The following is a 14,873-nucleotide window of genomic DNA, read 5'->3' as shown; positions in this document are numbered from 1 at the left end:
ACTTGTCCTGTTTTATGAAAGGAGAAAAGCCCTTCAAAACCTAAATCAGGAAGATCTGATGTAGAGCTCACATGAGCCTGAGGACTCCCAGGGCAGAGCTGGTACCTAACAGAGGTTCTGGTGGGCTCTAAAGATCATCAAGTTCAGTGGCATTCCTTTAGCTCTTTAATGAAATAAACAAGTTTTTAATACAAGAGTTTCTTTAGAAATGTGTTAAAGGGAAAAAACCAAAAATTTTCTTTTGGTACGGAGTGCTGTTTCTACTTCCAGTGTTTGCTGCTTGAAGTGCTTCTATTTATAATTTTGTCACATGCATAGATTATATGAGATCTTTGTGAAGGTAACTTTGCACAAAGACTTTCCAAAAGAAGTGGCCAAAGAGTTCTCCAGACTTTGTATTGTGTTTCAGAGGACCAGAAGAAAACTAAGATGCAAAGAACTGAAAACAATAAATGTAAGGACTTAAATAATGGGCTGCAAACCAGACATTCCCTCCCAAAAAAAACCCAGCAAACTGTGTGTAAATGTTAAGGAGTTAATATGGAACTCACTTAATTAATGAAATTAATTTGTTTCATTAAAATTTGGGAGTAATGTAAGAAACAGCAATTAAAATTAATTTAAAGCAAATACACACTATCAAAGCTTTTGAGGTGAGACTGAACATTAATTGGCAATGAGAATTGATGTAAAAGACCTCTAAAAAATTAAAATAATGCAAAATCTATGTATAACTCACTAAGTACAGCAAAAATGGCTGAGATTTCCAAATCCAGTGGTGTTGAGGAACCCTCATTAGACATGTTTTAGAGCCTGACTGATTCGTTTAACACTTGTGGAAGTGGGGAATTTGTGGGGAGTTTGCACTGAGGTTCCCAGAGGCTGAGAAGCTGCAATTCCTGTTCCTCTCACCACAGAAGGGAACGAGTCCTTCTAACACAGTTCCATGTTATCAATCAGTCACTGATCACTGCTCAGTAATTTGATGGTTTTCCAATTTTCTGGAAACCCTTTCCTCCCACCAAGGTATTTGGTGACAGCTCCAAGATGCTTTATGCCAGTTCCTCAAGAACTTTGGGGTAAATCCTGTTCCTTCAGATAATTTGGAAGTAGTCACTTTTTTCACATAATTCAGCCCTTCCCACCTCTGCATTTTTTTGCTGTTTTTTTTCTCTACTGTGGCCATTTGTAAACACTGAAACAACGAGGCATTAAACATTCCATGGTTGTCCCCTGTTTATTCATGCTGTCCTAGGAATTGGCCACACTTTGTCCTATTTGTACAAGCCCTGCTGAGATCTAAGCCAGGAGAGAATTTGTAAGTCCGTGTTTGTCCCTCACTGCTTCTGCTGACTCCCTCCCCACCACCTCCCTGTTCTCTCATCCTTAAGGCACAGACAAAATAAAAGGTACTGGGGAAAACCAAACCCACACAAAGCTGAATGAATCCTGAGAGCACCATGGCAGGAGATCCCTGCAGCCCTCGATCCCAAATGAGACATTAGATGAGGATTTTGTGGGTCCCAGTTTGGGAAATGCAAGTTTCCCTGGAAGAGCTGCTGCAGTTCTGTATGGCTGTCAGTGGGAATCCCACAGGGACACTTTGGGGCTGCTTCTAAATTTCATTCCCATGCCTCTCTTCTCTTTTTCTACCAAAATCTTGCCACACAAACCCAATGCAACAATTCAGGTGTGGGGAACAGAGATTTAGCTCTGACTGTGACTTCCCTGGACATCCTGGGGCACAAGCGTGGGGATAGGTGCCACTCATTGACCACCTAAAATTCCTCTTTCTTATTTCCCCAAATCTCATGTTGCCCTAAGATGCACCAATGTGCTGATTTTTGCAGGAATGAGGTGGTAATTCAATAAGGGGATAATTCTTGCATGGGAGCAGGACCTGAGAGAAAAAAAGCTCTTTTCCCCTAAAAATGGGGATTATCTTTCTTGTGAGCAGGCTGCCATGAAAGCACTGTCTCTCTCCACCCACACCCAGACAGGACATCCAGCCAGTATTCCCAAGAGGCTTCCCGAGGGAACCAGCATCCCTGGAGCTGGATGAGGGAGGACAGCAGTGCCACCACTCCATCCCAAGCCAAGGGGGCCAGGGAGGAGCTGGAAAAGAGAGGAGCTGTGCTTCTCCCAGGGATTGGGATGGCCCATGGCTCCCCCAACCAAACCTCAGTCCTCAAAGGGGCCGGAGGGCTCTCCCAAAGAATTCCCATTAAAGATGCACCTGTCCCCCAGGATGCCACACCCTCAACAAGTCAAACCAAATACTACAGGGAGCTCTCAGCCCTCAGGGATGCTTTTTTCCTAAGGACTCCTGACCCACAGTGCAACTGAAAATCTGATCTTTTAAGCCACAGGCCAGCCCCCTTTTCTCCTTCTCGCTTTTACGAGGCCTCCAAGAAACCTGGTCGAGCTCTAGGTAAATTTTTGGAAGCCCGATGCCATTTGTAGAGACACGTAACAGCAGAGAACTAAACCCAACCCATTTCCTCCCCAATGAGATCAGCTGGTCGCTTTTGATTTTCTCTAGAAACCTATCTCTTCAGGACCTTTCTTTTTCCTTTTTCTTTATTTTTTTGAAGTCAAAGTCTGTTTCCCGTTTGGTAGGTGACCTGTTTAATGTTTTCCCTGTGTCTGGGAACTCCTTAGTGTAATTAGCGACCTTTGAACTCCACAACTAATCCTGAGCTATTTTGTATTCCTTACTCATCTTTAAGGCTGGACCTTTCTTTTCTTTTGAGTCCGCTGCCACAATTAAAGAAGAAACAGCTGCATTTCAAAGGGATTCCAATTCCAGAAGCTTAATCGTGATTGACATGTTCTTATTCTAAGCTATAAGAAACTCTAAGAGTCCTTTCTTGGGTTAAAACTTCAATCATTTTCTAAAAAATTATCTCAATATGGATTTTATTCATTTTCTTTGATAACCATTCTTTGTGATTTTTTTAACTTGAAAGATGCTTTGAGTTTGTGATGAATATGAACTGCGCCCACCGAAAGAATGAATGGTGTCGGGCTCGGGCTGGATGCAGAAGTGCCTAAATTCCATTTATTGTCAAAATCTGATTATGAAACCTGACGTCCTCCATGTAACCTGACATCATTCCACATGCCCCAAAGGAAGGAGAGGTGGAAGCTCTTGCAAATGAAGCCCAGGAAGGCTGCGGAGGGAGACAGTATAAAGAATTCCTCAGAAATATACATACATACATACATATATATATATATATATATATAAACAGTTTTTCCCGTTTTTTATAGCATAGTTTAAGAAGCCATTACCTTCCAGTCCTGGAAGGGCCCCTCTTCACTCTTGGATAAATGAATTCCCAGTGAAAAATCACAGTCAAAGCAGCTGCCATAAAACAAGGATAATTCACGAGGTTTAAAATTGTTGCCACAACCCCACAACAAACCCTGAGCGAGGCTGTGATGCTTAAATCTCCTCCAAGGGCTGATCCTAGAAAATGATGGGAGCCTATTGGGTCCTGTTATTTAATTATCTCCCTCTCACTTACATTCAAATTCAGTGTGACCTCTGAAAGATGGGCTTGGAAAGGGAAAAAAAAAAAAAAGAACAAAAAGCTTGAAAATCTGTTTGTGTGTTTGCCCAGATCCACCTGATCTTTGGCACACAGATCCATGGGCATCACTGATGGTCTAAACCTGCCTAAAATGATCCCAAAGAGCCCCAGGAATGGCATCAGGCAAGACCTGGTGTTCCTAAGATAAAGGTCAAATAAAAAAAGGATGCTAATAAACAGCCCTCCAGTTTAAAGGGACTTTTTTTTTTTTTTTTTTTTTTTTTTTAAGGATTACATCTTAAATTCCAACAAATCAGATTTAGGAGTTACTGAAAGTGAAATTGATCCATCGCTCAGCCAAACTTTGCAATACTTTCCTGTTCTGACATCATTTAGATAGTTAGCTGCATTATCAGATTAAAAACCATTGTACAGGGCCGCTGAAAGGAAAAGGAGCCAAAAAGCTAAACACTGCCTGAATTCTGAACCTTTTAACCTGGCTGAAGTACGGTGGGGTCCCTGTTATGCAAATACCTTCAATCCTCTGCTAAGTTCAGTGGAAATAATTTTCTTGAATGACAGGTTTATTCAGCAAGGATTCAGTTGGCGATTAATCCCCCTTTGATCTAAGGTATTTCACTTAACTACCAGTTACCTCGTCCTGACAAAGTGCAACCGAGATTAGGGAGATCACCAGAACGCGGCCGGGCTGCGCGTTTATTCTCCCCAGCCGTTCAAAGGGAAGGGCCAGGAATGCAATCTATTGCCGGGATTTGAAGATGGAAACTCCTGTCTCCCGAGTTAGAAAGTCAATTGAATACCAAGTGGGGCTCGGTCCTGAGCGAGCAGCAGCTCCCGAGCCGAGATATTCCCACTCCTGGGGATGTTTTTGTTCTGACCCCGCTTCCAGCCGGGTTTTCACCAGAGCTGCCTCTTTATTGCAGATCAGCGCGTGGCACTGTGGAAAAGATCTTCGCTTTTAGGAAAAGAGGGTATTTCCCAATTTTCAGCTATTGTTTCTTCATCTTTTGCAAATAAAATTTTGCTAAAAAATCCCTTTTGCACATCTCCTACGAGTTTATATATTTATTCATATATAATATATACACTATATATACTATATATAATATATAAAATAGAGAAATGAATATTACATATATTATAAATGCATATATTTAAAAATCTGATAATAGATTAACTGATAATAGATCTTGTTCAAATTACATCAGAACAAGAAAGTTTTGTGAGGGATGGATCAATCTCACTTTCAGTAACTCCTAAACCTGATTTGTTGGAATTTAAGATGCAATTCTTGAAAAAAACAACCCAAATACCTATTTTTAAACTGGAGGGCTGTCTATTAGCATCCCTTTTTTTATTTGACTTTTGTCTTAGGAACACCAAGTCTTACCTGCTGCCATTCCCAGGGCTCTTTGGGATCATTTTGGGACAGGTTTATATGGCTGGATACATATTTATACCTCCAGCAGGCCTGGTGTAAAATTTTTGTGCCAAAACCTATTGATGAAGGAAAATACATCAGTACAGTGACAGAATCATCCCTTAAAATAAAAAACAAAAAAATCAGGCAACTGCTCCATGCCTGCCTGACATCCGAAATAAATCATTTTTCACTCTGCTTGCTCATTCAGCGATATGTTTTCCCTTTTTGCTGAATTATGACATCACTTTGTAGCAGCATCAACTCCAAAAATGCTGCAGCGACCACGGGAGCAGGGTCCTGATGCAGGGCTTAGCTGGGTCAGCCCAGAGAAGCTGATTAGGGGATTGGGCACAAAGCTGCATTTCCCTGTCCGAGGGGAAAGGCGGAACAAAATCATTTGTGGGATTCTCCCCGTGGTGAAAGTGGCTGCTGGGATTTCCACTCTGAACTCGCTGATTTTAGGGGGGTTGTTTTTATGTAAATAGAGCTGAGAGAGGGAAGGAAAATTATCTTATTCCACTTTTAGGACTTTTACCCATCCTGAGATATCAGGCAGTTGCTTAAACAAATTCCTTGTCTGTAGAATCTGTTAAAATCAACCTCCTAAATCATAACCGTGCTTGTAAGTCCTTGCAGAATTGGGGCTGTATTTGGGTATTTCTCCACCCCACGGGCAAACTGTAAACCATCCTTCATCTCTGTTGTTATTTTTTTATTCCCTTGTGTGAAATAATTGTAATTTTTAAAAAGCTGCTCTGCAGGTTGAGCACTTTGGTGTGAAGGGGCTGGAGCCCGCCCTGGGGTCCCCCCATCCCCACTGTATCCCCTCCTCATTTATTCCCATTTTATAGAACCACACAATCCTGGAATGGTTTGGGTTGGAAGAGACCTTAAAGATCATCCAGATCCACCCCCCTGCCAGCCACGGGCAGGGAAATTTTAATTTCCAATGAAAATTTCCTCGTGGGATTCCACAGCCTGAAAATCCCCCCCGAAGGCTCATCGAAGGCCCCCATCACACTTGATCAGGTCAATAATACACAAACTAAGAAGGATTTGCACTCGAGACAGTAACAGCTTCTCAAGAGCCATTACAGTGTAGTGGCTTTCAGAAAGAAATCCCTTTTAAGAAATGCCAGGCTCTGGAGTAACGTGATAGTCCGTAAGGCTTTAGGGTCTTTCTAGCAAATATAATGTTACATGTGCTTGCCAAGGGACGTTTACCCACTTACAAGTCAGGAAAAAAGAAGATGGGAGGATATTTGACTATATGAACTCTGCAATGAACCAGTGAGGGAGAGAAATTTATATTTGAAAATAAACCCAAATTGTTGTCTGCATAATAAATACAGGGGGACTGCAAGCAGTCAAAGAGCCACAAAGCCCGTGCTGATCTCCATAGTGCCTCATCAGGGGCAGATAAGTGATGACTTGGTTTAGCTAAATTAAATTATTTGGGAAAGAATTTTAGCAAATTTAATTTACATTAAATTATTTAGAAAATTGGGTTGTTTCTGTTGGAGAGTCAGAAAATGTTCGCTCCTGTTTCGAGCAAGAAGAAAAGTGGGGAGGGCGTGTTGCTGCTTTGTGATATTTGTGTGAGTCTGTGTTCATGTCTATACAATAAATACATATACATGTACATAAATAAGATGGGAAATATGGCAAAACAGCTGAATGGCATTTATCAGTTTTGTTGGCTGCTTTTCACAAATTGAGCATTAAAAATTTTTCATCAAATACTTAATATACGATGATATTCTATGCTGATTACATTAAAAACTATTTGCTGATTATTGACAGTAATCTGACGGTTAATTGCTGAATAAACAGAGTTTTGTTCAGAACCAGAAGGCATCTCCAACATCTCTGAAATGTGGATAATTTCTATTTTTCAGCCCTCAGCAGCATTTTTAGATGAGAAACCCCCGAACCACCTCTCAGAGCTCTGCTTTAAATGCAGCGTGCAGTCGGTCAACCTCCCAATTTCCATCAGGGCAGGGACGGCTCAGCAAAGGCAGAACTTTGCTCTCTCCAGCAGGGCCGCCGATTTCCTGGGAATGGGAATCCTGATGTTCTCCAAAGGCCGTTCCTGCCCCCCTGTGGTGGCACCAAACCCGGCAGGGAGGGATGGAGCAGGAGCTGGATTTGGATGGAGCAGGAGCTGGATTTGATTTCTGGGGGTCTGGGCTCTTGTTGGATCCCAGAAATCTGGGATTTTTGAGCTTTCTGTGCTGTCAGGCACTGACCCCCAGGAGAACGCTGCTTTGGACCTGAGGCCTTGGAGAAGGCTTCAAATTTGGGTGATGGAGTTAAAATCACGGGTGTGTAGTTAAATAGAAGTGTGTGATTTCACATGGTGAAGGGTTTTATATTTGAGGTTTTTATAATATAGTAATAGGTATGGGACAAGATGGAGGATTTGGGGGGTTGTCTTTTTCTGTCTTCTTTTTCCTTCTTCTTCATGGTTTCAGGCAGTAGTTTCTGGTTGGACAGTTAGTGCTGCACTGTGGATCACACTGGAGTTTTGTTCTTGGGTCAAAAGTATAAATAATATAGATGTTAGTTCTTTATTGGACTGTTTAGTTTTAAAAGACTTTGTAACTAGCTCGATTCAGGCCTCCTGGCTGATGTTCCACTGCCATCTGGCTCTCTGAGGGTGGCTGGGTCACTTTTTTTTTGAGGGGAGGACATTTTACAGAGGGTCTGGAGTGACAAGGAGAGGGGATGGATTCAAACTGGCAGAGGGCAGGGTGAGATGGGATGTTGGGAAGAAATTCTTCCTTTTCAGGGTGGTAAGGCACAGGTTTCCAGAGAAGCTGTAGCTGCCCCATCCCTGGGATTGTTCCAGGTCAGCTTGGACAGGGCTTGGAGCAAACTGGGATAGGGGAAGGTGTCCCTGCCCTTGGCAGGGAGTGGAGCTGGATGAGATTTGATCTCCTTTCATATAAATCTCTGATGTGACTGGTTTACTGCAGCCTTCCATGGTGTGAGCACTGCAAACATCTTCCCTCTGCTCCTTCCACTCAGCCACCCTGGTCCTCATCCACTTTTATTTTATTCTGTCATGTATTCCTCATCCAGGCTGACATTTCCTCACAGTTTGGCTTCATTCTGGGGATGGGAGAAGGTTGGGAATGACTTGGTTGCCACAGCCTGGCCTTTGCAAGAATTTTGGGTCATTCTCAGCCTCGTGCCACAGCAGCTCCTGTCCCCTCTGAGCCTGGAGCAGATCCAGCGTCATCCCAGGCCATGGCAGCTCCCTGGGATGGCCCAGGTGAGCAGAGGTGCCTCACGCTGGGAAAACCTCTGGTGGCTACAACAATCTGAACAAAGCTCAGAAATAGACTCAGGGTTATATTCACAAATTTCTGTGGAATCACTTTGCCATTGGCAGGACTTCTCCAAGGTTTCTTCCCGTTTTCAGAAGAATTTTCCCAATTTCAAGGCTCAGGAGTGCAATATTATGCACCTTTCACCCTTAAACCTCACTAAAGGAGCAATAGCAATCATGAACTGATTTTTGCTTCCATTTTTGTACTCGTTGGCAGAAAAAGTGTGTCCACACTTCTCCCTGAGCTTTACTGAGTGCCAGTAGAATCACTGTCAGACTGATTGAGTTTATTGATATCAGAGGGTGAGATGGGATTGCAGACTGGGAAATTGCTAAAATAGCTAAAATTAACATAATAAAATAGCTAAAATAGACATAATATGTGTCTAATAATAAAATGGACACATTTGGCTTGGAGCCACAGACAGAACAAGCAGAATGGAGCAAACATCAGCCCATTCCTACAAAATCCCTGCACTCCCAAGCCCTGCTCCAACACACCAACCCTGCTCCTCAGCCCCTCTGTGCTTGTCCAGGGATCTGGCTGGAGAATGAACAGTGCCAGATGAAGGGAGCTGTATTGTCTGAGCAGCAGAACTGGGGGCTATTGCCCCGGGAATAAATCATCTCCAGACATTTCTTCACCTCCTCAACAGGTGCCCGTATCTGTTTCTGCTTTTCCTACATGAAACCGTAGATCAGTGCCTGGTGGCACTTCCAATTCAATTAACTTACTCACTGGAACTCCCAGAGAAACTGAATATGACCAGAACAAGAGGGGAAGCTGGGCCAAATTAATAGGACGAGATCCTTTTACAGCCCTGGCCAGCAATCCTGAGCAGCAGCCCTGAAAAGCAAATTGGAACAAGCAAATTGCTGTTGAAAAATTCTTTCAGCACTCGGCTGTTGCTACTCAGTCGGTCACTGCTGGGAGTCAAAGGTTGGAAAATCCCGGGATGGTGCTGACAATGGAGGCATTCTTATGACAAACATTTACATTTTATTTATTGGTGTGTTGGAGGTAGATTAGTCTCATCTTTGGCCACTCAGGATAGGCTGCACTGTTCGGAGAGGAGAGTAGTGGGAACAAGTATTTTATTGTGGGGGAAAAAAAAACAATAAAATCATATTTCCTGCTCCTAGCCTAAGGAAAGGATGGTCAGATTTTGAAGATTACCCTCAGGAGAAAGCTTTTGTCCCTAAGGACTTATTTTAAGGAAAAAAAGCACATTATGGGGGATTTTTTCTGATTCCAAATTAAGTTCTCTTCAAAAATAATGTCATTTTATGTATATGCCTGACTTGCCATGTGCTTCATGCAAAAGTCCTGCTGCTTTCCTTCATGGAGACCAGGGCATGCAGCAAATAATTCATTCAAAGTGTCCAATCAATGTTTTGTACAGATGTAAACTTGTGTGTGGGCATTGTTTAAATGTGTGTAGTTGTGTAGCCCCATATTCATGGGAAACTCATTAATTTGTAAAAAGAATAATTCCAAGTTCACAGCTGCAATTTCCACTGAACCTTTTTGACTTTCAATAAGCTGTGGAGAAGGAGAGGGAGAGGAATCTCTGCTGGGGGAATGGACAAGAGAAGGAAATCATAAGCACATCATGAGACATCCTTCTCCTGAATTATGCCCCAGACTTTATTTTAGAGATAAAAAAGCACCAATGTACCTGTAGGATAAAACGCTGGGGGAAAGAAAAGGGAAAATACCAATCTGGGACCCAAGTGAATGGTTTGAACTGGAAGAACAATCACAGTGAGCAAGTTCCTCTCTCTCCTGGCAGTGCTGGTCCCATGGAGGCTCCTGTGTCTGGGGATGTCCCATCCCCAGGACTCTGCCCCAAAAACTTTGGGACAGCTGCTACAAGGGCCAGTCCCTTTGGCAGCCTCCTCCTGGCTCTCGTGGGACAGACACAGAGCAGAGAGCAGGGCTGGTGTTGATGCTTTCCACAATAATGACCTCAAATCCAGCCCTGTCCTTGTCAATTATTTGGGAAAGCTAAACCCCAAATCCCTTTACTCTCTCCTGCTGCTCTCCTGCTGGCCCACAGACAAGAGCTGAGGCAGTGCTTGTTCACAGAAAGAATTTCTCTATTTTTCTGTGGTTTCTTTCTCTTCCCCTTGGAACCTGAGGGCAGAGAGACCATCAGCATGGAGAGTGTTGGTCCCAGGGGTAGCATTTGTGTGCTGGCTGCCCTTGGCCACCTCTCTCTAGAAAGGCAAGAGCTTTTTTGGGGTGATATTTTGTCTGTAGATCCCAAACTGGAGCATTACACGGGCCACAAAATCTCTCCTGCCCCACACTCCAGAAGCAGCAGGAGAATAAAGCCCAAGGTGAGCCCTGCAGCAAACACTGGATGTTCCCTCTGGCTCTTCCCAGGAAGCAAAGAATGAGCCATAAAACCTCCAGCCCATGCTGAAGGGCTGCTGCCACACTCAGCCAGCCCTGGGAAAATGACCAAAGTCCATTTGATCTCCAAAGCTGCACCAGCCTGAGTGGCACTGAGGCCACTCTGGCCAGCAAAGCTTCTGCTGCAAGACTCACATGTCTACAAGGAGATTTTGCTTTGTTTTCTTCCTGAAAGCCCAAAACTTCCATGAAACATCCTTTGTGCCATTTTCCTCCCGTTACCTCTTCCACATCTTTGCTTTGTGTCCAGCACAATGCTACCATCAAATTCCACAAGACATTAAACAATTTACTCAGGCAAAAATCTACTCCTGTCCCTGCCCAGCTACACTGGATTCTGCAGGAAAACTTGGAGCATCATCCTTCACTAAGAAAGGATGGAGAGGAAAGGGGTCTCCTGGTTTTCTTTTATTCATAACCATGAATGGTCAAATGAGCTCACTGGAGAGGGACTCTTGCCAGGAGCTGTAGTGATAGGACAAGGAGAAATGAGTTAAGAAATTTAAGTCAGATACACAGAACAAATTCTTCCCTGTGAGGGTGGTGGGGCACTGGCACAGGGTGCCCACAGAAGCTGTGGCTGCCCCTGGATCCCTGGAAGTGTCCAAGGCCAGGCTGGATGGGGATTGGAGCAATCTGGGACAGTGGAAGGTGTCCCTGCCCAAACCATTCTGTGATTCTACACCTGTTCAATTCTAGGTGGGATTTGCAATAAATCTCCCTTTATGCCCAGAGAAGGGCTGTAGGATTCCTTTACACACCCTTGTAAACCTAAAGCAACCCAGCACTCTGAGTAGCTGGACTACTGACACCTGATCCAAAGAGCAAGGCCACTGTATCAAATACTTTGCACCTTTTAAATTCCAGTGGCCTTATTTCAAGCATTCAATATTTTCTCTCATTTTTGATTCAACTTATTTTTAGCTTTTTTTTTCCACTGTCAAATGTATTGAAGCTGACATAATTATCGCTCTGCCTCCCCCAAAGGCATGTATTTACCTACTTGTTAAAAGGCTTTTTCCATGCTGCCATGCTGTTGCTGTGACAAGATGACTTTGAAGGCACAGTAGGTAAAATAATATTGTATATTGCACAGCAACCCCAACAACGAAATGTTAATTTAACCAATAAAGTAACCACATCGTAATTATAATAATCACTGCTCCTTATCTCTTAACAGGGCTAAAAGTGGAAATCAGATTTGCCATGTAGTGCATGTCAGCTCTGAAATTACTACACAAATCACTCAGAGCAGTGAAGTTTTTAGCCCCACCACCTCTAACTCATGGAAAGGATTCTCTGGAGAGTTCAACATGGTCTCAGAGCCATCATCTTCCTCCCCCAGCTCCCTCCTGCCCCAGCATCACTCTGGCAATAAATCATCCAGGGGCTGTGCTGGGACAGTCTCTCTGAGCAGGTAATTAGGATTTAGCCATCATTCCTTTGTGCTTCCAAACCTCTCTGCTGGCTTTGAGACTCCCACCCTGCTTCTCGTTCCCAATGTCACACAAATAAATGGATGCCAAGTTCTCTTTGAAACTCAGACATGAGTTACTGAAAATAAAGCAAATCTGTGCAGTGATGGACATCTCGGAGAGCTTGCAGTGGGAAAGAAAGGCAAGGAGAGGGATGGGGAGCCTTTCTGTATTTGTAGGCGTGGCAAAAACTGCTTTTTGCCCTTTTGCTGAGCAGCAAGTCAGGAAAAGTGTGGTCCAGTGCAGCTGGAGGGAGGATGATCTAAAGCTGTACAAGGGATTTAGCACGGCTTTGTCCATGGCTGCTCCCCAAAACAGCAAGGCTGGAGCCATCTCAGGGTGGGTACCCCAGCCTGGGGAGGAAGAGGCTGGAGCTGCTCATGCCAGTGCCTGGATGGCACTGAAGGGACCCCAGCCTGAGCCCAGGGACACTCCAGGGATCCAGGACTGCTTGGGAACCATGCCCAGCTCAAGCACAGGGGGCTCCTTTTCCTGCCTTTACAGCTATGGCAGAGATGGGATGGTCCAGCTGGCCTTTCCAGCTTAAAAATCTGTGCTGGGAAGGTGCCACAAACCTCCCTGGGATGGGGGGCAAGTGCACAGATGGAACAGGGGCAGCTGCAGACAGAAGACCCCATAACCCCATAACAACACCACGGGTTAATTCCTGTTCCTGCTCCAGGATGTGGCTTCCAGACCAAAGCTGCCTGGCCAGGAGCCCCTTGCTAAAGGCATGGCTGTTCCCCTGAGGGAAGGGTCTGTAAGTGATCCCAAAAAGGTCCTGACATCCCCTACAGAGAAGCTTTTTGAGGATAATTCTCTTACAGCCCGAGCAGCATTTACTCCAACACCACGAGTCTGTGTGAGGTCTGAAAACAGATTTTTCCCTTCTCACATTTTATGGGGTGTGGAAATAAAGCCAATTCCCATCCCAGGCCAAATCCCCCAGCCAGATGCCAATCTGGCTCCCGACTGTGATCCTCAAGCTAATATTAACTTGACACACAGGCAATAGCAGAAATGAGGAATTTGAAGAGCAGGCCTGGGTCTATGCTAGTGTGGAATTTTAGCCCAGAACTTTTGATCTGAAAATTGATCTGTGGCTTTGCAACACACCTCAGGAGCCACCATTAAACATCACAGTATCTAATTCTATAATGCTAATAAACCTATCTAGGCAGGTTTTCAAGATATCAGTCTTTCCCTTCCCTTAAAAAGTCCTGGAAACAGCAATATTTCAGAGAGCCTTGGTAATATTTCAGTGCAGCCTTTGGTACTGGGCTGCACTGACCAAACCACCCCAGGAGAAATGAAGCAGCTCTTGGCATGGCCAGTGGGTGCTGTCAGCCAGGTTGTCCTCTTGCCAGTGTCAACCCAGCAAGATATTTCCTGTATTTCCCATTGCTACTCCAAAAGTGGATCTTTCTCCATTTTTCTCCTCCGGGGTTGTCACAGGGGTGGACACCAGAGAATTCCCCATGGTGACTCCATCCTTTCCTCAGGCTAATGAGGAAAGGCAGCAGTAACTCTTTCCTCCGTGTTAAATAGAGGGGTTTAAGCCATCTCCACACGGCTCCTCCTCACCCCAGCACTCCCAAGAACATTTTAACACCAAATCTGCAGTGCCCATGGCACTTCCCAGGCCTCAGAGGTGACAAACCTTCATTGTCACCTGCAAATGCCACTTTGTGCATTCTGGGGACTAACGGTGAGAAAATGTAGCCGTGCCTCTTTTTAATTTTCTCATCAGATTAGAGGCATGCACGTGGCAGGGTTAATTGCCAGCAACTTTAATTGTTACCCTATGACTCCTGCTTCCCTCGTGTGTTAGTGGCACACAGTCAGGGCTAATAGTGAGAAAATTTGACTGTAGCTCCACCACTCTCTCTTCATTAGGCTAATGGAACATTTTCCTCTCATTTTCTCCCCGGGGTAGCTGTAGGAGTGCTACCTTATAATTGTTGCTCTTACTGTAATTGGCAGTAGTAGGAGGATGTATAATCTCATTGTCTTTCCTGTGCAGTGCTAGATTTATTTATGACCTATTGACAATTCCCAGCCAGTAGCTGTAGCACAGTGAGGGCTGCATTAGCTTTCCCCCCCCAGCAAAGGGGAGACTTCACAAAGGCTGTGATTAACCAGAAAGAACACGAGCCCAAGATGTCCCACAGGACCAAATGCTAACATCAGGAGCAGCAAACAAAGGCACTGCTGACCCTGAAGGGACTTTGCTATCCAATTCCCAGGATTCAGAACAGCCTTTGTGGGTTCTCATGGCGTGTCCTCATCTCACTGGCCAAACACAAAGGGTTAAATTCCTCTTCAGAGCTGCTTCAGCACATTGACACCAAAAGTGGACCAGGCTGTCCTCCACATTACCTTCCACCACAGCTGGGTGAGAAAACGAGGTCCTCAAAGCCTGTAGGTGAGGGGGGAATATTCCAGTCCCACTCAGCAAAGCACTTAAACTTGGCCTTAATTTTCCAGTTCTTGCTTTGGGGTTTTGCTTCACAGGGCCCTAAAGTGGTTTGGCATGAACAAACCTGATCCTTCCTCCCAAACACGACTGCTGGATCCAGAAGCAGCTTGTAGATCATGGCTGCTGTTGCCAGGTGGCTGAAAAATGAGAGTTTTTCCATGGATGACACCCTGCAAGCAGCTATTT

Source organism: Sturnus vulgaris, chromosome 6, assembly GCF_052056855.1.
Source record: "Sturnus vulgaris isolate bStuVul1 chromosome 6, bStuVul1.hap1, whole genome shotgun sequence".
NCBI lineage: Eukaryota > Metazoa > Chordata > Aves > Passeriformes > Sturnidae > Sturnus > Sturnus vulgaris.
Note: the sequence above shows the minus strand (reverse complement) of the source record.